Source organism: Bubalus kerabau, chromosome 20 (genome assembly GCF_029407905.1).
Source record: "Bubalus kerabau isolate K-KA32 ecotype Philippines breed swamp buffalo chromosome 20, PCC_UOA_SB_1v2, whole genome shotgun sequence".
In the NCBI taxonomy this organism is placed as follows: Eukaryota; Metazoa; Chordata; class Mammalia; order Artiodactyla; family Bovidae; genus Bubalus; species Bubalus kerabau.
In genome coordinates, this window is record NC_073643.1 from 15,170,631 (window position 1) to 15,197,356 (window position 26,726).

The 26,726-nt window shown below is 45.4% G+C and overlaps 1 long non-coding RNA gene across 1 annotated transcript in view; it reads left to right on the plus strand.

Moving 5' to 3' along the window:
- LOC129635260 (uncharacterized) overlaps positions 1-25,824 on the plus strand; it is a 31,087-nt gene extending 5,263 nt beyond the window's left edge. The window contains exons 3-4 of the long non-coding RNA XR_008706189.1: positions 14,924-15,009; positions 24,688-25,824. This is a non-coding gene — a long non-coding RNA (uncharacterized LOC129635260). The remainder of the gene's footprint in view (positions 1-14,923; positions 15,010-24,687) is intronic.
- The last annotated feature ends 902 nt before the right edge of the window (positions 25,825-26,726 follow it).

Sequence of the window (26,726 nt, forward strand, 5' to 3'; positions counted from 1 at the left end):
AGAGCACACATTTATCACTTTTGCTTATTGATCTGTGGGACCTTGAAGGTGGCTGTGGGTCTCCATGGGGCTCCTTCACCTAGTACCAGTGGCTGTTAGGAGCATGCCCTTCCTGTGGCAGGTGGCAGAGGCTCAGGGGGCCAGGTTTGATGAAGTAAGTGCATTTGAAAGCCACTGCTCACCACAGCTCCACTGACATTCCACCAAGCAAAGCAAGTCATACAGCCAAGACCCCTGTGAGTAGACGGAGGTGTGCGGCCCTCCTTGTCTAGTGGGGGGCCCTGCAGAGTCATGTGGCAAAGGATGTGGGTGCTGAGGAGTAGGAAACAGCAGTCCAGTGTGCCACCTTGTGCCAGGCAGCCCTGGGCCATCTGCTAGAGCCGAGCATCTGACTTCCAAGGAGATTCATGCCCCTTTGCTGGCAAGTTGTCTTTCTGTGAATTACCAAAAGCTGCCCCTTGTGGGCAGATGGACAATCAAAGGTACTCCTTCCTATGGGATGATACAGCCCTAGTCTGGGGGGTTGGCTTGCCAAGTGGAGGATGGGCTGGAATCCAGTCGCCACTCACTCCTTGGGCAGGCACCCTGGAGCCAGGTCACCCTGCAGGTCTGTGCCTTGTGACCCTGGGCATAGCCAGGGGTGGCTCACAGGACCTGAGGAGGTACTTTTGTCACAACTGAGTTCAAGCCATGCAGGTTGGTGCAGTCTGGGGGTAGTTTTCTGTAGTTGTCAATCCAAGCCCAAAAAATGTGTGTTTTTTTTTTTCCCCCTTTTTTGACCCTACCTTCAGAAAATAAATGAAGCCTTTTCTTTCCCAGAAATAGCCTTGCCAGCCAACCACATAGGCCAAACCCAGTGTAAAAGGGACAATATGGTTGTAGACCATTCGTAATTGTAGAGTAGCCCATCTGTCTTTGAAGAAAGGCCGCCTTCTTCTTTCCCTGGGAATGACCACATAACCCACAATTACCCTCACATTCCAAAGCCAGAGGCCACGTCACACTCTCTGGATAACACAGTGATAACCGGTTCTGACAGTACAGTCTCCCGAGTGCCAAGGTCCACCCCAACCAGCCCTGCAGTGCAAGTGAAGTGGGGGGTGTCCTCCAGGATTCGTGGGGGCCAGGGGTGTGCACATGCCATGCCCACCTTTATACTTCCTGATTACCAGAAACAACACAAAATGATTGGAATTTCAGTGTGGAGGGAGACTCAGGCTTTGGCAGATGACATTATCAGTCTGCATCCTTAAACTGCCTGACACCCTCATCCTCATCCATTGTGGGTGCGGTGTCGTCTCCACCTCTTAACTTTGGGCTTGGCCATATGACTTCTTTGGGCTGGTGGTCTATGGACAGAAATGAGTGGGTACCACTTCTAAGCTCAGGCCTGGAGAGGTCTCAGACACATCAAATCTTTCTCTTATGCTCAGTGAAGACCTTCTCGGTATCTGCATCCCATTGAGTCTGGGCCCTGGAATGAACACATGTGGAGCAGAGATGGGCCAAACCTCAGGGAAGGCCAAAGCTTGGGGCAGAAACACTCAGCCAAGCCCAGCCTGGATCTGCCAACCCCAGATGACCTGGGGACCCACTGAAGCATGAGTGGAAATGCGTGATTATTGCTAAGACCTGAGGTGGTTTGCTGTCTAGCATTATTGCGGCAGCAGTTCACGAATTTGCTTGTTTCCTAATCGAATGCCACAGTATATTGACCTTGGACACGGGATGTGGCTGGGACACAGGAAGCACCCCAGCAGAAAGGCCACTCTCTTTTTTGACTTGAGGGCTGAGATCTGCCTGAAGGAGAAAGTGTGTGACTCAATTAAGATACAATTAAGATCCTCCTCCGTGGCCTCCCTTTTATCTGCTGCCCTCATTATCCTGCTCCCTTTTCTTCTCACCGTGGGAATGGTGCTGCCGTTGCATGCTGATGAGTTTGTCTGTGGCCCAACTTCTGAACTAGAGACGTCTGGGTAATTAATTTGGATTTAAGCTCCTCCAGCCAGCCCTTGATAGAACCACAACTGAGTGCATTGGAAGGCCTTGATTTCTCCTGGGCATTTTTTGGGTACTTAGAGGTCAAGAGTCATTTGATACCTGTCTATCTACAGTCAGTCTCAAAGTGAGTTTTGAAAAATGTATGAAAACGTACAGTTGTTTCAAGTGATTTAGCTTCCTCCTGGGAAACTCCCCACTGCCACCCCCATCCCCCAACATGCTCTGAAGTGTTTTGCATTTCATCTTTACATTTTGGTTACTGAGCAAGTCTCCCTCATGAATGTATGAAATATTTGCTGGGCACAAGGCTTGACTGGAGCCCAAGCAGAATATGGACGTCTTGACACAAGGCCCCTATTGAAGGAAGGTGATAAGCAGATAGGCATGAGGGCATAACTCCAAAACACAAGGGGAGATGAGCTCAAGGGAATAGTCTCATTTCGCATGTTATTGTTTCTGGATATTCAGTGTACTTTCCGACGTTTCATATTTCTTCGGCTTCTGTCTATCAGCTCTGAATCTTCTCTAAGGCCTAGTCCTCTAGATTTCATCAGGGTTAAATGAAGCCTCTCATGCTCAGAAATCGTGTACTTACTGCAATGGCCTTCAAAATGTTTGGTGTGTTCCATGGTAAGAAGTCAATTTTGCATCAGTTCCTAACACACACAGACACACACACACACGGCTTTTGTATGAGTTTAGTTTAAAGTTTCACTCTTGGTCTTAACCTGGGTTCCCCCAAAAGTAGACCTCAAGATAAGGGCTCATGTGCAGGTGGTTTATGTGGGAGGTGATGCCAGGAAAGACCAGCAGGAGAGTGAGGAAGTGGCCAGGGAAGGGAAGAGGGACGTTTGAGAATGTATTATCAAGAGGTGCTTAACCTCACTCAGGCTCTCTGGCAACAGTTTTTGTGGAAGCCATCTTCAAGTTGGCCCCCAGTGATCCTGGCCCCCCAAGTTCATGTCCCCTGTGTAACTCCCTCCCACAGTGAGCTATGTATGTGGCCCATGTGTCCAGAAAGACAGGGCAGAAATGAGTGATGCCATCCATGATGGGCAACCTCCGAGATGGCCTCAGTTATCTCCACCTCCTGAGTCCATGCCCTGTGGAAGTCCCTTTCCTGGAGGAGTAGAACTTGTAACCAGTAAGAAGTAACTCTGTTCTAACCAAAGGAATATAACAAAGGTGGTAGTTCTCACTTCCAAGATTAGGTCCCAGAAAGACTCTGGCTTTTGCCTTGGTTATGCCCTCTTGCTCTTTTCTCCACTGGCCCTGAGAACAAACCAGCCCCTGTGCTGTGAGCTACCCTATGGAGGGACCCATGTGGTGAGGACTAGTGTCTCCAGAAAACAGCCCCCAAGGCCCTGTGATCTGCCACTAGCCACGCAAGGGAACCTGGAAGGGGATCCTTCCCCAGTCGAGCCTTGCAATGACTTCAGCCCTGGCTGCAGCCTTGAGAGAGACTCCCATAGACACCAAAAGGTACCCCCTTCCCCCGACTAAGCTGTTCCCAGATTCCTGACCCATAGAAACTGTGACTTAATACATATTTAAGCTGATAAGTCTTGGGGTCATTAGTTACGCAGCTGTAGATAATTAACACAGGATCTGATTTTTGAGGCAGGGTCATAACAGACTTTCCTCTCTATACTTTGGTCTCTCTTGGATTACAGCCCTGGGGAAAGCTAGCCACAGGTTGTGAGGACACTCAAGAAGCCATATGGGCAAGCATGTGTGATGATGGATGATGTGATGTGATGAGGCCTCCTGCCAGTGGCCAGATATGTGGATGAGCCACCTTGGAAGCAGATCATGCAGGCCCAGTCAAGCCTGGGACTGACTGCAGCCCCAGCCGACATCTTGGTTACAAGCTCATGAGTGACCTGGAGCCAGACCAGCCAATCTCAAGCTGCTAGGTTTTGGGAGTGAGTTCTTATGCACTCAAAGATAATGAATACAGTGTAGAACAAGTGACTTAGGGTCTATTCTGCCCAAATGAGAGATGCCCATGTGTCAGTGGATGTGGGCTGCTTCTCAGGGGTGTTGATTCACCCCCCTGAGGGCGGAGAGGTGTTTACTGCAGAGGGAGCCTGCAGGTATAGAGATGCAGGTTCTGGCAGTTGGAAGTCAAGCCTGTGTGTACCCAAAGGTAGCGGTGAGGAGATAGGAGTCCGGGGGCTTCCTAGAGCCTGCTAACTCTCAAACTCAATTGAAATCTCACGTCTATTACTTCCATTCCCCCAGGCAAGCTTGGAGCCCCTACTTTCTTTTTAGAGCCTGGTTCCTGCAGGATGTTGTCCCTGGTAAAGGGGAGAGAAGTCAAGCATCTCTTTCTATAATAGTCCTTTCTTGGGTGCTCCCTTTGATGGGCGTTGGTGTTTCTTTTAAAAAAAAAAACAAAAAATTATTTTTATTTACTTATTTTGTTGTGCCAGGTCTTAATTGCAGCATATGGGATCTAGTTCCTCAACTAGGGATAGAACCCAGGCCCCCAGCATTGGGAGCGCAAAGTCTTAGCCACTGGACCACCAGGTAAGTCCCAGTGATGGTGTTTCTTGGGCCGACCCTGACCAGTTATTGATGCTCTCTGTGACCCAAGTCCAAAGGCCAGGCTTGCTTGTGAGGGGCTTGGGTCTGGAAGGGCCCTGCGGTCACTCCCTGATGGAGACTGACCGCTCCCACACCCCACTCAGCTTTCACCGTGGAGCCTACCTCTCAGCCTCCTGCTGCCGCCCTCCCCTGCCTGGCATGCAGCCCAGAAAGACGAGTCCAGTCCAGTCTGTGATGTCTGCTTGACCTGTGGGGGACTTAACAGCACCGTCCTCAGCAGACAGGCTGTCCCAGGTGCTCCTCTTCTGCCACGCCCCACCTCTCTAGGCATGTCCCTGCTAACGTAGGCACAGCTCATGCCTGGGACTTGAGGGGCCAGACTTGTAGGAACCCTCTTGTAGGAATCCCAGATCCTCATTTTGAAGCCTTCTTCCTTGGCTTTGAGGAGAGGTCAGGGGCAAGAATCACACTCATATCCAGCATGGCCTTCCAGTTGGCTGCACCGTGGGCCCCAGCTTCTGTTTCTGGAGGAACAGTCTTGCCCAGCGCTTGGTCATATAATAAAACCCCTTTCTCAGTGCCGATGCAACGCATCCACAAATCCTCACTTCCTCCTCCTCCGTGTCAAGGATGGGACATGCACCAGTGTGGTTGGCCAGAGGATGTGGGTTTAATGCAAAAACGGGACTCATGGAGGGAGGGCAAGGAAAGAATGGGTGCATTCCTGCTCCTAGTGCAGTTTGGCAGGGAGTGGGTGCTCACGGAGCAGGCTCAGGAAGCAGGTATACAGAGAAACAGAGGGTGGTGTCAGTCTCTGGTGCTGTGGGGGACACGGAGTGGTGGCCTGGCCTGGTCTTCAGTGGCTGCCCCCATGAGCCAGGGGCTTCCCCTTCCCGGGCACCAGGCACTGCCATCCTGCTTGCCTCTTTTCTGTGAAATGTGGGCAGACACAAGGCCCTCGCCACGCGCCCTCCCTTCCGAGGCTGCCTCAGCTTCCTCCCCTTCTCTTTCTTCCATCCATATATTTCTGTATCTACTACAAAGGTCAGAAAAACAAATCAATAAGAAGAAGGACCCAATAATCTTGAGACCTGGCTCGGGGATGGGAGGTGGGGTGGGAAGCCGCTCAATAAAATGAAAGAGAATTTAAAAATTCCCTGAACCAGGCACAGCATGGGGTCCCGATCAAAGGGCCAGGCAGCTTCAGCTTCCTGTGTGCAGGAGCTGGATGCTCTGAGCTGAGGGAGAGACGGCCCCAGGCCTTGGGCCCTTTTCCCTGCCCGCCCAGCACACACACACACGCACACGCGTGCACACGTGCACCTACCCTTCTTGGATTACCACATGATTGCTAAAGAAGATCTGAGCATGGATTTCTGGAGTCTGAGAGGCAGAGGGGAGAAGGCATCGGGAGCCCACTTAAATCCCCATCAAAGTGTGAAAGTGTTAGTTGCTAAGTCATGTCCAAGTCTTTGCGACCTCATGGACTGTAGCCTGCCAGACTCCTCTATCCATGGGATTCTCCAGACAAGAATACTGGAGTGGATTGCCATGACCTCTTCCAGGAGATCTTCCTCACCCAGGGATTGAACCCAAGTCTCCTGCGTTTCAAGGAGATTCTTTACCCTCTGAGCCGCCAGGGAAGCCCTAAATCCCCACAGTGGTCCCATTTTCCAAGGCTGTCTCCTCGTCCTATCCACGCTAGAGGGGTTAGACACCCTTTGAGGGCCAGCCAATTGTATTAAGGATGTTCCAAGTCCCTCCTGGCTTTTTTCTGAAATGACCTTGGAAAAAGGTGAGCAAATAAAAACCCATTATATGCAAAGAGCTGAATCAGCTTTTTAAAGCCCCTTCCTGTGAGTGGTAGCTCTTCCGTGAAGTCCTTCCTGATACCTACCACTCCCCCATCCCCCACCCCGGGGCTTGATTGAACATTTTCCCCTTGAAGCACCCACTGTACACCAGTACTCTCCCACCAGAGTGGGAAACATCTGCTTCCGTCTTTATCATTCTTCATCACTAGTCTGTCCCATTCTGTTCTAAGGGGACCAGTGATAAAGCAGATCACGGACAGACTTGACATCACTCCTTATTGGCAAGTGACCTTGGACAAGTGATGTAGCTTCAGTTTCCTCATCTATAAATTGGAGATGATAAGTGTAATTCTTCTTTTGAACAGTGGTTCTTCAAATATTTTAGGGTAGGTTTTCTCCTCCAGGCTCTGCTATAATATTTTTTCATTTCTTCGCTATGTTATGTAGCTTCCAAAAATCCAAAAATGTTTTGAGCAAGAATAGCATTGTCAGCATAAGGATAGAGAGTCTGCCCTTCAGGGAACCTCACTCGGATGTGTGATCTGGCATATTTGCTATCAAGTGGCTCATTGTTTGATATGATGCTTACCGTACATCCATGTAGAAAACATGAAGACTTCCCTATGTACGTAGGTGAAGGCGACATGTGTGCGTGTCCGTATTTGAATGCGTGTATGTGTATAAACATCTATGTTTCTTTATGAGTGCATGTGATTATTTTCCTGATTCTTTCCAGAGAGTTTTGAGGTGGTTTCAAGATGAAAACAGACTAGGAAATGAATCATTTGCTAATAAAATGGAATAAAGATTATGGAAAGGATGTGGAAGTAGGTACTTTAAAATGTCTGAGTTGAACAGATTAAACATGTGCAGGAAATTTGGCTCTTTTATGAAAGTTAAGGCTCTAAAACAAAGCTTTATGGTTACTTTTTGTTGTTGTTGCAAAAATGGTTTTATTTCCTGACTACTTCCCACTTGTAGTAAGTCAGAGTAATGGCAGCTAGATCCAGGGAGATGAGAAATTTAAGTAGGCTTAGGGACACGACTGAGCAACTGAACTGAACTGAACTGACTGAGGAGTTGGCAGTCAGCATGTTGATTTATGTCTTTTTTCACCTACTTTTCTTTGTTTCTTATTTATGTAACAACAAAAACAAAAATCCCATATTTGTAAGCCAGTGCCCACATTATGCCATACACAAAATTGTTAGAGGGATAAACTTTATTCTTTCCATAAACTGAAGCCCCAGAGCATTATGCCCATTGTATAGATACACTGCAATTTATTTATCCACTCTCTAATTGGTGGACATTAAAGCTGTTCCCCTGGATGGCAGAGAATCTGCCCACAGTGTGGGAGACCCAGGTTCAATCCCTGGGTCAGGAAGATCCCTTGGAGAAGGGAATGGCAGCCCACTCTGGTATTCTTGCCTGGAGAGTCCCGTGAACAGAGGATCCTGGAGGGTGACAGTTCATGAGGCCTCAAAGAGCCAAGCACCACTGAGCAGCTCACACACAAAGCTGTTTCCACTTGGGACTTTTATAAGTAAAGCTGCTATGAATATTCTCGTACAGGTCTTGTGGATTTATGTTTTCATTTCTCTTGAGTACATAAATATCAAGGGGTGAGATCGCTAGTTCATGGAACAGGCGAGTGTTTCAGTTTCACTAGAAAGCCAAGCAGTCTTCCGCAGTGACTTTCCTAGCTTACACTCCTTTGCCGTGGTGTCCAGGAGTTCCAGTTCCCACTTACCCTCACTGCCACTGGTGCTGTCCGCATTTGTTTGTAGCTGTTCTAGCGAGTCTGTAGATATCTTGCATTTTGGTCCTGGTTTTCCTTCCCTCGGCAATCAGTGACTTTGAACACTTCCATATGTGATCTGGCCATTGGAATATCTTCCTCAGCGCGCAAAGGAATGAGCTTCTGCTGTTCACAATAACTGACTAATTTCAAACACATTATGTTAAAGAAGCCAGACAAAAAGGAGAACATACTATATGATTTTGTGTCGTGTAACTTGACTGAATTCAATGATTAGTTCTTAATTTCTTGGTCTAGTCAGGGTTTTTCCTACAGAGCATCATAGAGCAAACCATAGTAATAGGTTTACTTCTTCTTTTTCAATTTGGGTGCCTTGTATTAATATTTCTTTTTCTTGCCTAATTATCATGGTTGGGACTGATCTCGGGTGGCCTCAGCTTGAAGCAGGGTTTCGGTTCCTGGCCAGAGATTAAGGTTGGGCCACAGCAGAGAGTGCTGAATCCTAGCTTCTAGACTATTGGTCAGTGACAAGGCCCTGGCCCTTTGGCTTTGCAGAAAAGAATTCCCACAAAGACAGCAAGTAGTGAAACAAAGTGTTTCTTAGAAGGAAAAGAATACAGTATGTGGATAGACACAGGGGTGGACTCAGAGAGTTGCACCTTTGTGATATTAAACAGTTTAACACAGAGTTTCTTGTGGGTGTCCTATGGCCAATCATTTTGATTTAGCTGGTTATGAATCTGTATTTGGTATATTTTGGGGTCCTCCAATATGTGTGTGCACATCTCTCAGCCAAGTTGGATTCTAGTGAAGAGGCCTATCGGAAGGTTAATATTCCACTTTTGACCTCCAAGGGTCTTATTAGTCTGGAAGGTCTTGACTTTGGGAATGGGGAATATGTGGTCTTTTATCTCCTATATGGGAAGGCTCAGCCTCTCCTATTATTCTATAATCTTCATCTCAGAGTGTGGGTCCACAGGGAACAGACTCCAGCTGTTTGCCCTGCAGCCCATCTATCTCCTGTCTCAGGACTTCTGATACTGTGTTGAATGAGGATGGCAAGAGTGGCATCCTTGTTTTGTTTTTGACCTGAGAGGAGAAGCTTTCAGCTTTTCCACATGGAGAATGATTTCAGTTATTGGTTTGTCATGTGTGGTCTCCATTGTGGTGCAGTATGTTTCCTCTATACTACTCTATTGAAAGTTTTTAATCATAAATGAATGTTGAATTTTGTCAAGTACGTTTTGTACTTTTGTGCATCTATTGAGATGATCATATGATTTTTATCCTTCCTTTTGTTCATGTGGTGTATCACACTGATTTGCAGAATATGAACCATCCTTGCGTCTCTGGAATACATCCCCTTGGGAATGGTGTATGATAAGGAGTACTTTTTATAATTTTGTAAAAAGTCATCCTTTAAGTCTGCAGAGGCATTGTGGTGAACATCGATGAAAAACTTTTCATGAGCAAAGTCTGCCTGGGTACTTGTTGAAATAGCAGTGTACGATCATTTTGGCAGAGAGACATCTCTTCCTAAAGATAGAAGCCCAACTTGGAAACATTTTTTTGCTTGTTCATTCATTCCCACTCCCCTCTTCTATCCATCCATCCATCCCTCCCCTATACAACCAATATTTTCTGTGTATTTAGACTGATGAGTGCTAAGCTCTGGGCTAGCTTCTGGAGATCAATTGGTATTTTTTTTCCTTCTAAGCTGGGGATGCAGTGGCATTTTTCTTTGTATGCTCCTGCCTCTGACTCTCCAGGACTCTGAAACATCTCTGACCAGGGTATGAAGAATACCCTTGCTTTCCTGGCTAAAGAGCACAGCTCTGCCTTTGGATGTACACATGAGCTGAGGAAAGCTCTGTAAGGCAGTGTTTTCTCAGCTTCACACTATCAGCTCCTCTCTGTCCGTGGTTAAGGAGTCTTGCTGGCTTCGGCTCATTTGTGTTGCTGCCCTGTCTGCTCTTTGGCACCAGAGGAGTCCTGGTGGATCGGGGCTAAAACAAAGCCTCCCCCCGCACCAATTTAGACTTAATTAGAGAATAATCTTGTATTCTGAAATAGATAAAAAACAAGATGGGGTAATAACCAAAGTAATGATCTCTTACATTTGTATAGCTCTTACCCACTTCTGACCATTTTTAATTTTTCTATCATAGACCAATAGGAAGGTAGGGGATAGATTTTACTATTATCATTTTTTTATTGTGGTAAAGACCATATAACATAAGTATATCCTCTTCACAGAGTTTTAAGTACACAGTGCGATATTGTCAGCTGTGGACACAGTGTTGTGTAGAATTTCTCTAGAACTTTCCACTCTGTACTCATTGAGCAGCTCCCCATGTCCTGCTCCCCGCAGTCAGTCAAGCACATTCTACTTTGTGTTTCTATGAGTTTGACTGCTTTAAATACCTCCTATGATCGGATTCATGCATTTGTCCTTTGACTGGTTGAATAATTTTCCACTGTGTGCAGATGCCACATTTTCTTCATTCATTCTACTGGTGGACTATTTAGGTAGTTCCCATCGTTTGGTTATTGTGAATAGGGCTGAATAAACATAGGGGTCCAAATATCTTTTTGAGATCGTGATTTCAGTTCTCTTGGATAAATACACGGAAGAGGGATTGCTGGATTATATGTGGTAGTTCTAAGTTTTTTGAGGAACTTCTGTAATAGGGGTGGGGTGGACACAGGCCCATTAACACCTGGCCGGTACCACTGCACCAGCGGTCAGCATTGCTATGACCAGTTTGCTCAGCCTGAGGAGCCTGAGGTCTGCTGGGTGCTGGGTGCCTGGCTCCCTCAGTGATGATGGCCAGATGGAGTCTGGGGGCCTGGCTCTGAGGGCGTCTTGGGCTGAGATTTGCCTCCTAAGCTGGGCTGGGCACTGGCGGGAGGACCCAGGCTGGGGGCTGGACCAGAACTCCTGTGCAGGGTGACTGGCCTGCGTGGGGACCCCTTCTCTAAGCCAGGGTCTGGCCCTGGGAGGGTGAAAGTTGAGTCTTGGGATCTTGAACCAGTGAAATGAGAGGTAATGATGTAGCTTTGCTTACAGATTTGTTAAGTGTTAAAAGTCGCAAGGAGGAATGGAGACCGAATTCAGTGCCTCCCTTTGCCTTATTTGTATAATCCTCAGGTCATGACCTTTAAGAATATTACAACTTTAGATAAAAAGTTGCAGAACAGAGAATAACATTTGTTTTGATGGAAGTTGAAGTTTACAGGAACATTGTGAACAAAAGGTTCCACACTAAGAAGTTTGTGACAACTAGCCATGTCCCTCCCTCACCTATAAAAGGGCTTTGCTGAGAGCCTTCAGAGTTCAGAGATTTTAAGGCAGGAGCCACCCATCTCCTTACCTGGCCGCACAGCAAGCCTTTCTCTCTTCCAACTGTGACATTTCACTATTGTTGGGTCTCTGTGCGCTTCGGACACCTAGACTTGCGTTCAGTCACACTTCCGTGTTGCTTTCCACAGTGGTCGCACCATTTAGGAAAGTGAAAAAGTCGCTCAGTCGTGTCCACCTCTTTGGGACCCCATGGACTATACAGTCCATGGAATTCTCCAGGCCAGAATACTGGAGTGGGTAGCTGTTCCTTTCTCCAGGGGATCTTCCCAACCCAGGGATTGAACCCAGGTCTCCCACATTGCAGGCAGATTCTTTACCAGCTGAGCCATCAGGGAAGCCCGGAGGTAGATATTCTTAATCTACCTCCTAAATGGTATACTAATGCACACAGGAAATCCCAATTCATTGACCAGCTAGACATAACTTCCCTGCTAACTTCTGACATTTATGGAGCCTCAACAGATGGAGTTAGCCAAGCCGTCCCAGAATTCTCTTGGGATGGGGACATTCCCATTAACTCTTGGCATCCTTGTTCACCAGCACTTCCAACCAGCTCTTCTGGGAGCTGGAAATTTAGGGAGATGGTAGGCAGTCAGTGGCCCTCTTACCAACAGGAGGGAGAGGAGGAAAAAAAGGCCCAGAGAGATAGAGTGACTCAATTAATTCTCCTGGCTGGGCCAAGAATAGATGGCAGGGCCAAGAATAGAATTTTTACGTGATCAGATGTCAGAGATTTGTCTCATAGCAACTAACCTCTTGTTGCCATGTGGGATTCTTATTTCAAAATAAAGATTTCAGTCATTTCCTATTAATCTTTTTATTATTTATCATGTAGCAATGGAGTTTCCAGAAATGAGATGATATCATGTGAGTCAAAGAGAACCAGGCTTGAAGAGAAGTGGAAAAATGATTCCTGGTTTGCTGTATGATTTTAATAACAAATGGACATGAAGCAGGTGTTTTCAAAGAAGGGCCATGGCTATAGATGGAAAGTGGGAGTGTGGGGGGCTAGTGAGGACCTCCTGCTACTCAGACTGAGAGAGCAATTGGAGACCTGGGTGGGCTAGTGCTGACGAGAGGCAGCATAAAACTGGTGGATGTAAAAAGCAGGTTGACGACTTCCCTGGTGGCCCAGTGGTTAGGAATCTGCCTGCCAGTGCAGGGGACATGGGTTTGATCCCTGGTCTAGGAAGATCCCTTGTGCCATGGAGCAGCTGAGCCTGTGTGCTGCAGTTACTGAGCCTGTACGCTCTAGAGCCCAGGCTCTGCAGCAAGAGGAGCCCCCGCATTGAGAAGCCCACACACACTGCAACTGGCGAGGAGCCCCCTTCACTGTAACTGGAGAAAGCCCGCTTGTAGCAACAAAGACCCAGCACAGCCAAAAAAAAAAACATTTATATATATAAAAAATCAGGTTGATGTTCACTAGAGCAGGAACGGACCCTTGAATGGGACAGTGAGGGAGACTGGAAACTTGGCTTGGAATAAAGGCTTGACTTGGAAGGTGAATCGACAGGCATCTGTCTAGAATAAAAACAGACATAGAGAAGACATTTGAAAGACTCTTAAGTCTTAAGGCAGAGAGAAACAGACTCTATACTGAAGGATTTAACACAATGCTTTCTGTGTAGTAGGCCTTCAACATATATTGGCTCCTTCAACATCAAAAGATATTGCGTAGTAAAAATCAAATGAATCCAGATAACCTCAGGGCAATTCTAAGCGAACATCTGTATAGTGAGTAGAAGGATCTTTGCAATAAGGATGCTAATGGCTTCTTCATTATAAAAATCATGGTAACCTTTGTAAAAGCAGGGGTGCAAAGACTCAGAGTTCCTTTCCAATCGTATTTGGTATATGATTTTCTCCTTAGTGATCTTATGAATCACCTTTCTGGAACTCTCTTGGTTTCATGTCAGACATTTAAAAAACAGTAGGATAAATGATCTCTAAGGCCAGTTCTAACTCTGAGTGAATGATTTGTATTATTAACAAATTTCTCCATAAATTGTCCTGTGTTTTTGTCATCTTGGAGTTCTCCTTGATTTACTTTAGCACCTATGATTTAACTCTGTCGATACCTGTGTAGGTTTTGATGTCAGGGGTTATGTAAAGGCAGTTCCATGACCTTTTCTAGCAGAAGACTGACCTTGGTTGACAACTTCATCAAGAACTATTCCCAGGAAGGCCTTGGCATGGATGTGAACCAATTTTTTTTTTCCTCAGAGGTCTTTGTATAGAACTATAAAAGTGAAGGTGAAAGTTAGTCGCTCAGTCGTGTCCGACTCTTTGCAACCTCTTGGACTGTAGCCTGCGAGGCTTCTCTGTCCATGGAATTTTCCAGGCGAGAATACTGGAGTGGGTTGCCCTTCCCTTCACCAGGGGATCTTCTTGCCCCAGGGATTGAACGAACCTGGCTTTCCCACATTGCGGGCAGATTCTTTATCATCTGAGCCACCAGGGAAGCTCTGAACAGAACCGTGGTAGATGGCAAACACGGGCATGGTTACTGTCCTTCCCGTATTTACAATGTGACTTTGCAACTCCTCTCACCATGACGTGGAGTTCATTTACGTACACTCTCAGCCTGAGACGGCTCTGTAGCTTAATTTGACCACTACAAAGTGGTGGCAGTGGCACGGTGCCTGTTCCGCGCATGATCAGCCGTCACGTGACAACCCAGGCTAGCAAGCTAGAGAGTGACAGTCATGTTGAGTGGAGACAAGCCATCTTAGCTGAGGCTGTTCTCAGTCAGTCAGTTCCCAGCTGACCTGGCAGCTGTCTGCAGAGGCGTGAATGAGGTGAGACCAGAAGAACCATCATCTGAGACCAGTTCAAATCGTTAAAGAATCATGGGCATTTTAAGTTGTTACGTTTTTGATGATTCGTCACATAGCAAAAGTTAACAGATAAAATCTGTAGACTGTACAAAGCCAGGAGTAAACACTGCTGGAAAATACGCACTTTGGGTGATTGTGACTTGTTGCTGTAGGTTCACCAGTTGCAATGACAATATCACTTTGGTGGAGGATGTTAATAATGGGAGAGTCTCGGCATGCATAGGGGCAGGGAGTATATGGGAAATTGCTGTACCTTCCTCTCAGTTTTGGTGTAAATGTATAACCACCCTAAAAGAAAGATCTTTTATTTTTTTTCATTAACAGATATAAAGAGTTGATTAGGGAAATGACCAATAGAATCTCCAGAATCCAGTGTAGTTGCCATGGAGGTTCAGTATGACCCTTTGTGGCAGAGAGAATGCTTTGTGCTCTGTAAACCATTTCATTTTCCTCCTGGCCATACAGGAGTACTAAATCTCCCAGTCTCCTTCCGCATGTAATGTGAGCAGAAGTAATGAGTTTCGTTTCTGCACTGGAGTCATTGAATGTTCAGTGTACTTTCCTCAGAGTCTTTCTTTACTTCATTTGCCAGCTGGATGAAACCAGGGTGACATCAAAGACCATGAGATGGAATCAGACTGCTTTGAACAGGATGCCTCAGCGGTATCCAGCTTTGATGTAAGTCATTTTATGTTTTTTGAAGCTACTGAGATTTGGAATTGTTTGTTACAGCAGCTGGCATTGTTTACCCTGACTAATACCTAGTCAGAGACAAGGCACAGTTAATGCTTTAGTGCTCTGATGAAATTTATTTTCAAGAGATTAATTATATTATTTATTGTAAATACTACAGTATAAATTACAATATAAAATACAATATAAATTAAAATTAAGTACTACATCCACATGCTTCAAAATTAAAAAGATATAATAAGGTTTGGAATGAAAAAAAAATCTTTTCATCTATTCTCTAGCCATTGAATCTTTTCTTTCAAGGCAGCGTTAGATAGTTCCTATGTTTTGTCCAGAACTATTTTGTGCATGGGCAAATAAGTGAATATATATATTCCAAATGTCTACTACATACATATATACATATGTATTTTGCAAATGGTAGCATATTTTACATATTGTTGTTTCCTTACTTAAAAAAAATTTAACACAATTTTGGAGAACTTTCCTTATAGTACACAAACAGCTTCTTTTTTCCCCCACATTGATGGACATATTATAATTTAAGTTGATTACCATTTTGTCAAATGCTGCAATGACCCTGTCCTTATACATATGCCATGGCTCACAAAAGTGTGAGTTTACCTTAGAGAAAAATGAATTGGAATGAAATAGCATTATGCATTTGTACTATTGCAGGAGGTTTCCAAATTTCCTTCACAGAGATTTTATAGTTTATGCCTCTATCAGCAATATATGAAATGCCTATTTTTCTACATTGTTTCCAATACAGTATGCTAATCAAAGTTTTGATCTTTGATGAGCTGATAACTTTTCTATTGTGAGTACATTGCGAATCTTTTCATGTGTATAAGAGTTATTGATTTTGTTTTGGTGAACTGTCTCTGTCATTTGTGCATTTTTCTATGCTATTGGGTCGTTGGTGTTTTTCCATTACTTTGAGTTGTTGGAATATCATGTTGAGAAGAAGAGGGAATCTGTCTTTAGTGCCCTCAACTAAGCATATAACTCAGAGCACTCAAACAGGAAAGTGACCATTGACAATCCATCTGGTCACAAGGAGAACAAAGGAAACTCTATCTTTGTTCAAGGTCATATCCATAGAACCTACCATAAGGGCTGGCACACAAGAAGTGCTTAATAAATATTTACTGAATTTCTAATTAACAAATGAATGATTGCCAAATGCTGGAGCTTGTTTTATTTTTCTGACACTGAATTCCTTCCAGAACTTGGTTTCTGCTTCTGCAGATGGTTTCATGGCAGGGTCTTGGGTGTGTAAAATCGGCATTAAGTATTCTTCTGTTGCATCAGCTGGAGGAGAATGCCAGGGGATGCTTAAGGAAGAGCCAAAGACCCTCCCCACAATCTCAGGGCTTTGGGATTCCATGTAGAGCTAAATGATGATGTGTATGGTGTCCAAGATGTAACCTCTCAATTCCCACTTGATCCTTCATGTTACTGTAGCAGAATGGAGTGAAACAGGAGGTACAGGCAAACTTTATCCCCCATGCCTGTTCTCCTGTGAATGCCAGTGCCTTTTTTCTCTTCCCTGATGTCAAAATCACTTCTTAGGAAAGGTTTTGCTGTTGGTAACCTTGGTTTGGGTTTCTCCAGCAGCTGTCTCTGAGACAAGGATTCATATATAAGCTATTTATTTGGAAAGTGAGGTGGGCAAGAGGGAAAGTGAATCAAAGAAAGGGAGGAGGCCAACGTAGAGTGTGCCACACTTCAGCGACTGCTGTGGGAAACTGGCCCTTCACCCCATTGAAGAAGCCGCAGTAGACACATCTCAGAGCTTATCCTACCCATAGGGTAATAGAGCCAAGGTGTCCATAACCTAACTCCAACCAGTCATCACTTTTGACCTACTGTGGAGTTTGCAAAGTAGGGGCAAAACCAAGGCAAGGAAGGTCCTCTGGCAAAGAGATGCCAGCCTTGGCAGTGGAGAGACAGGCCAGTGGGTGCTCCAGGTTTTGGGGTGAGGGCACTGATATCTATTCCAACCATTTCTACTGTAGCCTCGTGTCCAGTCTGACCCACCCCATTCCTCTAACTCATATTCCTCCCAACAGCCAGAGTGACCTTTGTAAAATGAAAATCTGATCCATTCGCTTTTCTATACGTAAGGTAAAGCACCAACCTCTTAGCAAGGCTCACAAGCTCCAGGGTGCTCCAGCTCTCCAGGCTGGTGGCTCACAAGTATCCCCTAGCCCTGCAAGTTTCAAACCTGATGCTCCCATGGCCCCCATTCACCCCTTCACTGCCCTTACGTGCCTGACGTTGTTTCCTGTTGCACTGGCCTGTCTGGTACTCATCCATCAACCTGTGATTCTCTGGCCACTTCGTCTGGTCTCTGGGTCACTCCAGCTGCTGTGAGCACCTCTAGGGCTAGGAAGGCCCATGTGGCTTCTGTACGCACAGCCCCGGCAGCTGGTGTGCTACTGGCCCTCAAGTGCTGCCTATAGAATGGACACGCAGATTTAAATGATGCAAAGAGAAGCATCAGGAGCAGGTAAGAGAAGATTTTGAGGGAAAGGGAAGAAATAGGTATTTGCTAAGCATCTACTCTTACCAGACCATACTTGAGTCTGCTTGCTAACATGCACTAAAGCCAATCTACTGATACTGAGTTGCATTGAAGGAAAGTGCAGTGTTTATTGCAGGGTGCCAAGCAAGGAGTCCAGGCAGCTAGTGTTCAAAAGACCAAACTCCCCGAAGGCTTTCAGGGAAAGGCTTTTAAAGACAGGGCAAGGGAGGAGGGTTGCAGGGTGTGTGATCAGCTCATGGATGTTCTTCTGATTGGTTGGTGGTGAGGTAATTGGGAGTCACCCATCATTAACTGTCTGGCTCCAACCAGTCGGGATCTATGTGTGTGTGGGCAGCATACAGTTCACTTCTTCCACCTGGTGGGGGTTTCAGTGTCTGAAAAACAGCTCAAAGGACAGGGCTCAGAATAGTACCTATAGTCCTTGAGGAGGACCTAAAGGTCCTTGACTTTATTTAGTGGCTAAACTGTTGTTATTTTGTCTTGCTTGACTGTTTTCCTTGCATGGTGCATTGTCTCACTTCTGATTAAATTTACTCTTGGAACTCAAGGAAGGCCTAGGAGGTTAAAGTTTTCTGTAGACAAGAGGCAGGTGGAGGACACACGGAGTGAGTCTGTACTGGGAAAGACCTAAAGGGAACAAATAGGTGTCTGCTAAGTGCCTCCAGGGAACAGGGAGCTTTGTTATCATTATTTTGTTTAATGCTCATGGTGATCCTCTTAGGATTCCCATTAGAAAAGCGAGACAGGCTAGACAAAGAGGAGTTAAATGACGCTTCCAGAGTCATACAGATGGTGAGTGTTGTAGCCACTTGCAGATGTTGACCTCATTGATGTGAAAGCCCATGATCTTTTTCAAGACGCCAGTTTGCTTGCGATTGTCCACTCTCTTTGTATGCCGTCACGTCAGTCCAGTAGGTGGGAACCTTTACTTCTTTCAGTCGGGATGCGCATCCCCTCTTTGGGGCAGTGATGCCACACGAGGATAAGGGAGAAGAAGCGCTGGAAGCCTTGACCTGCCCTGCCCCTCTTTCCTCGCCTCTTCCCTGGAGTTGCCTACAATGCTCAGAGCCTCTCATAGTTCCGAACATCAGCATTTCTGTTATCACACATTATAGGCATCAGGTCTCACTGAAACAGAGTGCTTATTGGAATTTTCCAGAAGCCTGCTTATCAAGCATCCCACACCAGAGAGGTCCCAGGTCTCTGGAAACAAACCCCTTTCCGTCGGCCTGAGATGGAATTAACCTCCTCTAGGATCCTGTGCAGCCTTGAAGAACCAGTCACGGTTGGCTCCACGTTGAGTTTCCTTGGGCTTTATTTTCTTTTTCCTCCAAGTCTTGTGGCTGTTGCATTAGGCACCAGCTCCACAAGTTGCTTAGAAACTGCTTTGTGTCAGCAGGCTCATCCAGGTCCCTGTGTGCAGGCAGCATGATAAGCACCATGATTTGTTCTTTAAATACAGACGTATAATTAAGAAAAACATTCCGATGGCTGCGAAGTCCGGCTGGCAGTGAACAGCCAGCGAGACGGGCCTCCAGGTGGAGCGGAACTGGGCATTTCAATGAGACGCCCATTCACTCCTCTCTCCGTAAACTTAGGGTGAGTGCCAATTTTAGGAGACTCACTTTTTTTTTTCTCAGCTCGCTTCTTCTCTGGCTCTGCCCACTCCTTCAGAACTAAAGATGTTACTTTAGGGGTAGATCCTTCAAGTCCATGTCTTACTATTCTGAACATGACAAAAGATGAAAAAAGAACGTGCAAATGGCCGTGGACTTCTGCTGTGCTTGTCAGCCCTGCCTCCATGCCCCCTTCTTCTGCTAACACCACTTTGATTTTGCATTGGGATACCACCACTCCCCTGCTCAAGCAGACAAGGCTCGTGAGGGTGATTCCACCCAGCTGCCAGGGGCAGAGACAGGACTCAGGCTTGGCCTGGGGAGATAGTTCAGTACTCAACAGGACCCTGGGAGCATCAGTCCTGGGACTCGGATGAAAATCTGGCAAGGTGGCATTTTATTTGTGCTAAAATCACAAGCCTGGTAGGGTAGACAAGCGGTTCTCTTTGTGGTCCTCGTGGTCATCATGTGGGGAAGACCCACTGGGAATGCAGTGAAAATAGAGAGGATGATGTTAAGAGATGGAGATCACGTTGTTGGATCTCCTGGATCCAGCCTTTTCAATGAAGTGAATCTCTTTCTTCTCTCCTCCTTTGTTTTTGCTTTACCCACTTTGACTTGGGCTTTTGTCATAGGCAGCCAAAATAGTCCTGGAAAGCAATTGTGCCAGTTCCTTACTCTGTCCACCAAAGATCTGCTTCCCACCTTCTAAACAGAGCCAGGACAGAGGACTTTGCCTTATGGGGAGTCCCACTAAGGTCCTGATACCTATAGGTGCCATAATTTCTTCTCCATGTGGACAGTGGGTGAAGGGGAGTTTGCCATGTGCTCGGGAGCCTGGACCAGGGGAAAGAAGCCTTGAAACTGTCTTTGAAGTCAGTAGAAACGTGTGTTAATAATACATGCCAGGATGTGGTGGCTGCAGAGAGACCTCAGATATGGGTTGTTGACTCCAGGAACTTTGGGGTTTTTTAAGATTATTTATTTTTAATGGAAGGATATTTGCTTTATAATATTGGTTTGATTTCTGCCATATAGCAACATGAATTAGCCATAGGTGTATATATGTCCCCTCCCTCTTGAACCTCCCTTCCAGGAACTTTGGTTTTGGGAAAGGGTGACAGATGCACGTGCAGGTAAAGCTGAAGACAGGCCCTGCAGGGAGACATAGACAGTCAGGGTCGTAGGAGTTCATGAAGGGTAGAGCGGCTGGTAGAGAGGCAGGCTTCTTAACGCTGTTGGGTCCAGGGCTGAGAGTGGTCAGTGGAGGGGAAGGCAGAAGGACAGGGTCAGCAAAACTCAGAGAGCCTCCATTTCTGGGTGAGAGGGCCCTCCTGTGGGCCTCCAGTCCCCCTCCTTTTCACACTCCTTTTTTCTCTGTGCCCCCCAAACTCTCACAGAGCAGGGCAGAGGTAGGGAGGGTGTTTTGGTGGGAATCCTTTTGTCTGCTCCTCCAGCTCTGGGAGTCCAGCACAGGGTGAGTGGGCTTTGAATTACATCAGGGCGGAAGTAGGTTAGACTGAAGGAAGAACCACGCAGGACTCCTAGAGGGTGCCTCAGTTGCCAAGGCAACATGCTGACTCTTTCCCTGGAGGAATTTTAAAATAGGTCACACGTTCCTTTTTAAGGGAGATTGGGAGTCCTGCCAGGAACGATGATGGGACCCTGTAAAAGACTCAGCTTGAGAGGTCAAATTCTGTCAAATCACAGATTTCATTTGTAGAAATCTGTACAAAAGGATGACCCTGTCTTATCGGCAGGGCTGTTCTCACGGGGGACCCGTTTACACGGTCTGGGAATGAGAGGTGGTGGTGCCAAGAACCTGTGTGGTGATGGTTTTTTGACACGCCCCCTCTAGGGGGTTTAAGCACCTGAGTGTCACCTGGGAGCGTCCACCCTTCCTTCATAGCAGACACAGGTGCCTCTTCGTGTCTTTCCTTCCAGCACTGGAGCGGAGTCCCCTTAAATATTCCTCCTCACTGCTTCCTCAGAACCTTGGATCCAGATTGGACTCTCTGATTCGCCTCCTACTAACCAGGAGATGCAGTCAGGATACTGACATTTTGGAGTCTTGGTTCTTAATCTGTAAAAATTAGGGAGCAGTTCACTTACCTGGACACACTGGGCAGAGGAGGAGATGAAATAGTGCTGAGAAATGACCTGGCCTGGTACCTGGCACAGTGGAGATACGCAGACCATGTGTATTCATCCCTTTTAGAGGGAATTACTGAACTTAGGGCCATCACACCTCTTGGTCCCAACTCCCGCGTCCCTTAGGCAGAGATGTCTTCTCTGAAGCCCCACTTCATGCAAATCTCACCTCATGCTACCTCCTGGCCTCCTTTATGCTCTTTTCTAATTTGTGCTTACTTGTGTATGATTATTTGATGAACATTTGCCCCTGAGGTAAGAATTGGAAGGCAGGGACCTTGTCTGCTGTGTTCTCTACTGTATCCCCAGTGCCTGGCATCCGGTGAAGATTTAGTAAATATTTGTTGAATGAACAAATGAATGATCAGAAACTCTGCTCAGTAGTTGCATATGTCTTTGTTTAATAAGACACAGGGGAAAGGAAGACATCTTTCTCTAATAAATGTAATTTCTCTGGGAGGAAAAATCTTTGCAAACATGAGCTCATGTGATGTAGAGAAATAATTAAATGGGCCCTTGGTGGTGAAAAAGTGAGTAACTCCTAGAGATGCATGATCTGGTTGAATTTTGCTTTCATTTGCTCTGGTTTTAACGCAGCAGCCTTCGCAGTCTGCATCTGTTGCTTCCACCTGCTGAATTCCATGGACTGGATCACATCTGTGTTACTTTAGGTTCTTGGCAGAGGGATTTCAGCTCAGAATCCATCAGATACCTGTCTGTATGTTTCTCTCTTCCTTTCTACAGGTTGTGGGTAGTGTTATCCCCTGGGCCACCTTGCTTATGCTTCCTTGGGGCTGGGCACAGTAACAGCTGTCTCCCAGCCTCAAGGCATGCACGTGTGTGCCCATGCTTGTAGCCATGTGTCAGGCACCGGGCAGACAGGGCTGGGAGGGGCATCTCCAGGAAAACAAGGGAGCCACTCTGCTGAAAATGAGGGCTGAAACTGGAGTCAGGTGGATCAAGAAGAATAACACACAGTTGGTCATTGAAGGGTCCTCCTGCCATTGAGGAGGTGAAAAACTAAGCAGAAAAAGTCAGAGGAGAGCAAGAAGACAGTGATGAGAGAATCAGGGACGCAGGATGGAAAAAGACAGTGACTCTGGTTTCTATACTGTGCCATGTAGAGGCTCAGGGTAAGCAGGGTCTCCAACTAGTTCTTGTGGCTGTCTTTACCATTCTGACTGGAGATAAACTTCTTCATCTCCACAAGCCCCAGCAAAGTTATCTTTTAATCAGCAGGACTGAAGCAGGGGTTCCTGGGAAAGTTTTTCTGGGTGAATGACATCTAGGAACTCTCTCAGAATCCCTTCAGTAATAGAGAAAGAGATAGCGTCTGAGATGCGTTACAGTCTGCTCTTCACTTCCATAGGAAGATGCTGAGTTGGAAAGAGGTTGCCCAGATAAAGAGTATTTCCCAGCCCACCTTGTACTCGTTTGTAGTCATGTGACTTGCTCTCACCAATAGAATATGAGAGGAAGTGATATGTGTTGCTGCTGGGCCAAGGCTTTTAATAAAAGAAGCATGGGCATACAGTGCCCCCTCCACACTCATTCCCCTTCTGCTGGTTGGATATGTGTGATGCTGAGGCCTCAGGGAACGCAGCAGGTAGAAAAGTTCCTGGTGTCTGAATGACCACAGAGAGGGGAGCCACCGGCAGGCTCGAACATCCTTCTGGGTACGTGAGCAAGACAAACTTTTACCGTGTCAGAACATTATACGTATGGATCTCTTTATCACAGCCTCTGGGTTTACACCGAGAAACAGAATACTCCCAGTCTGAGCCAGAGGAATGCAGGGCAGAGAAAATGATCAAAGATAGTCCCCAAATCTGTGTACATAGATTCTGGCACACTCTTGTTCATGACCAGACTCAGCAGCTGAATCTCCAAAAACATCCAAATAATCTTTAGTTGGGCTCAATGTGGTCATCCTTTTTGAGTAGGTGATCCAGTCATGGTTCAAAAAGTAAAATGTTATGAAAAGACAGATGGTGCTGCATCTCAACTTTGCCCTATCTATCCTATATCTGTGCCTCGTTTAACACACAAAGGGGTCACTATTTTTGTTAGCTTCTTTTGTATTCTTCTAGAATTTATATAAACATAAATTTTATTTATATTTATATAAATAAGCATATTTAGTATATTAAGTATAAGCATGTATATGCAGATTGCTTCATTTTATATTCTTTGTTTAACAATAAGCCTAAGACACCTTTTCATATCAATACATGACTTCTTCATTTTTTCAGAGCTATGTAGTATTCCATCAAATGACTGTCATAATTAATTTAACCTGTTCTTTCTTGATGGATGCTTGAATTGTTTCCACCCTTGTTGTTACAGACAGTGAACAAAGAGTAATCTTGAGTGCAGGAATATCAGTAGGACACATGTCTAAACATGGGATGATTTGGTCAGGATGTAAAATGCATTTATAATTTTCATGGATATCTGCTCCTGCAGATATTTGAATGTGGTTCCTGGGAAGGTCCAGCACACATTCAAGCTAGTGCTCAGTATATAATTTTTCCAGAGGTTGCCACCACCAGGCAAAGCACTCAGTTAAACAGAAGCCTGTGAGCAGAGCTCAGTCTTGGTTGCAGTATCTTAGAATACCTCCAGGGAGGAGCGCTGGTCTTTCCAGATTCCTCAAGTCTCTGCAGCCAAACTTGGTGTGTCTCTGCTCTGTTCTCTTGTAATGCAGTATGCCTGAGAGCTGTGAGATCTGAGTTGTCATTCCCCATGGGAATAGAGGCTTTCTGACGGACACAGATGGGTAGTGACTCTCAAGGGAAGTGATGTATATGGCAGAGCCTCAGAAACTGTGTGCTTCAGAACTGGGGCTCTAGACTCAGACCATTTGGGCTTGGATGTCTGGCTTCATCTTTTCTTAACTTTGTGACCTTGGACAGGTGTTTAGTCCCTTGGAAAGATCTTTGTTTCCTCAGCTATAAGAAGGGAGAGGTAATGAAAAAGTTGTTACGGGGATTATAAAAGATAATATAAATGAACATTTATCACAGTGAATGGCACGAAGTACTCCAGGTAAATGGGAGTGTTCATTGATCTGCATGAGTCAGCAAGCGTTATTGGTTCTTCTAATTGTAACTCTCTTTATGCAAGCTGTGGTTCAATGGTATTTATGGTACACCTGAGAGTTCCTGGTCTTTGTCACATTTACTCCTCTGATTCATTCTTCATGAGGACAGACTGATCTGGGACAATATTGGTGTATTTCACGTGAAGGCTTTTGGTTCAAGAGTTATCAGCTCAGATGTGAAATAAACTCAGAATCCAAAAGGAGGATAAATTCATAAGCAAATGCTCCCTCCCTCTTTTAAGCTTTTTTCAGTTTGGCCAAGTGATGTTTATGCTGTGTCAGTGCAGAGGAAACCTGAGAGCAAGACAGTTTCCCGCACACCTGCTGCTTTAAACAGATGGAATTTATGGATTGACGTCCACAGTGGATGATCCGGCTGCCACATCATTTTCACAAAGGAGCTATAATGATGTAATTGAAGATCATCTTTTCTTTCTCCCAATCAACATTTTTTAAACTATTTTGAAAGTTGAAGTATAGCTAATTTACAGTGTTTTGTTAGTTTCAGGTGTACAGCAGAGTGATTCAGTTATACATATGTATGTATCTCTCTATGTATTGTTTTTCAGATTCTTTTCCATTATAGGTTATTACAGTATACTGAATATAGTTCCCTGTGCTATACATTAGATCCTTGTCATTCATCTATTTTATATATAGTAGTATGTATCTGTTAATCTCAAACTCCTAATTTATCTCCCCCAAACCCACTGTTCTCTTGGGTAACCATAAGTTTGTTCTCTATGTCTGTGAATCTATTTCTGTTTTGTAAATAAGTTTATTTGTATCATCTTTTTAGGTTCCATGTATATATGATATCATATGATATTTATCTTTCTCTGTTTGACTTACTGAGTATTATCATCCCTAGGTTCCATCCATGTTGCTGCAAATGGCATTATTTCATTGTCTTTTTGTGGCTGAGAAATATTCCAGTGTGTATATATACTGCATCTTCTTTATGCATTCATCTGTTGATGGACATTTTGGTGACTTCCATGTCTTGGCAACTGTGAGTTGTTTGGCAGTGAATGTTGGGGTGCAGGTAGATGATCATCTGTTTATACTAAGGCTTTAGCAGTGTGCTTGAAGGATAGTATTCAATAAACATTTACTGAATAAATGAATGAGTGAATGAGCCAATGGAGAAAGACTGTTGATGAATAAGAAATAGAATACAGGAGTAAATTCATGCTTTTGAAGAGTTTCAACTTTCATTCTATTAATATTTCATGGATCACTATTTTCTCTGGTCAAGAATTTTATTCAGTAACCACTATGGAGAGAGAGCTTGCTGTGTGAAGACCTAATGCTTGGGGCTTTTGGGCCTATAAGGGTCATCAATTCTCTGTGTCATTTATTAAATTTTAAATTAGACAGTGTTTTCACCTGGCATGAATTGAGATGTCCCCAGTTATTTGACTCTAATGACTTTGCACCCGATTTCTTACTAACTTTGGAAAATGTAGCTTTGAGTATTTTCTGCCTATTATGATTGAGGTATGAAAATCATCACCAAATATAAATGAGAATGAAACACAAAATTTGAGCAATAATAAGCTGGGCCTGAATCTGACCTCAAGCATCCCACTGCTGTCAAGCACCCCACATAACGACTGGGGAGGGGACAAGCGGGGCACCTGTGAACAAGCCTGATGCTCCAAGAACTCTCCCAGCTCCAGTGGCCTCTGACCTCCCCCTAAGCCCTAGCCCCACTTCCTGCTATTACGTTGTCAACAGCTAAATGCAGCCCCGCTCAGTCCTTTTGAAGGCAGTGACCCACTCACCTTTGCATAGGAGACATGAGTGTGTTCTCAGCTTCCAGCTGCTTTCTGCCCTCGGCCACCCAGCAGGATGTGGTAAATTGGATCTGAGCATGTGTGTTCTAGCATGACCTTCGCAGCTGTGGCCTGAAGTGAGCACCCTGCCTTCATTGTCCAAAGCTATGATGTTTTCTGTTTAAATGCTACTTGTAAGGATAGAGTTTTATTTGTTTATTTTTATTATGTATTTGTTTATTCTTATTGTCCTTAGGCCAAGAAACATGTAAAACCAACATGGTTTATTTACAAAAATCCTGATTTAGGGTAAAGATGTCCAGAGAGGGTAAAGACAGCCCCCCCCCCCCACCACTGCCTTGAGCAGCGGGCACTTTTTCGTAACAGTAGGGAAAGGGGCATGTGGAAGGCGCTACAGAATTCTCCCCACACCCACATGCACGTGTCCCCACGCGCAGGGACGTGAGCAGCTGTCTCTCAGAGCATTGCCTGGGCCAGCCACC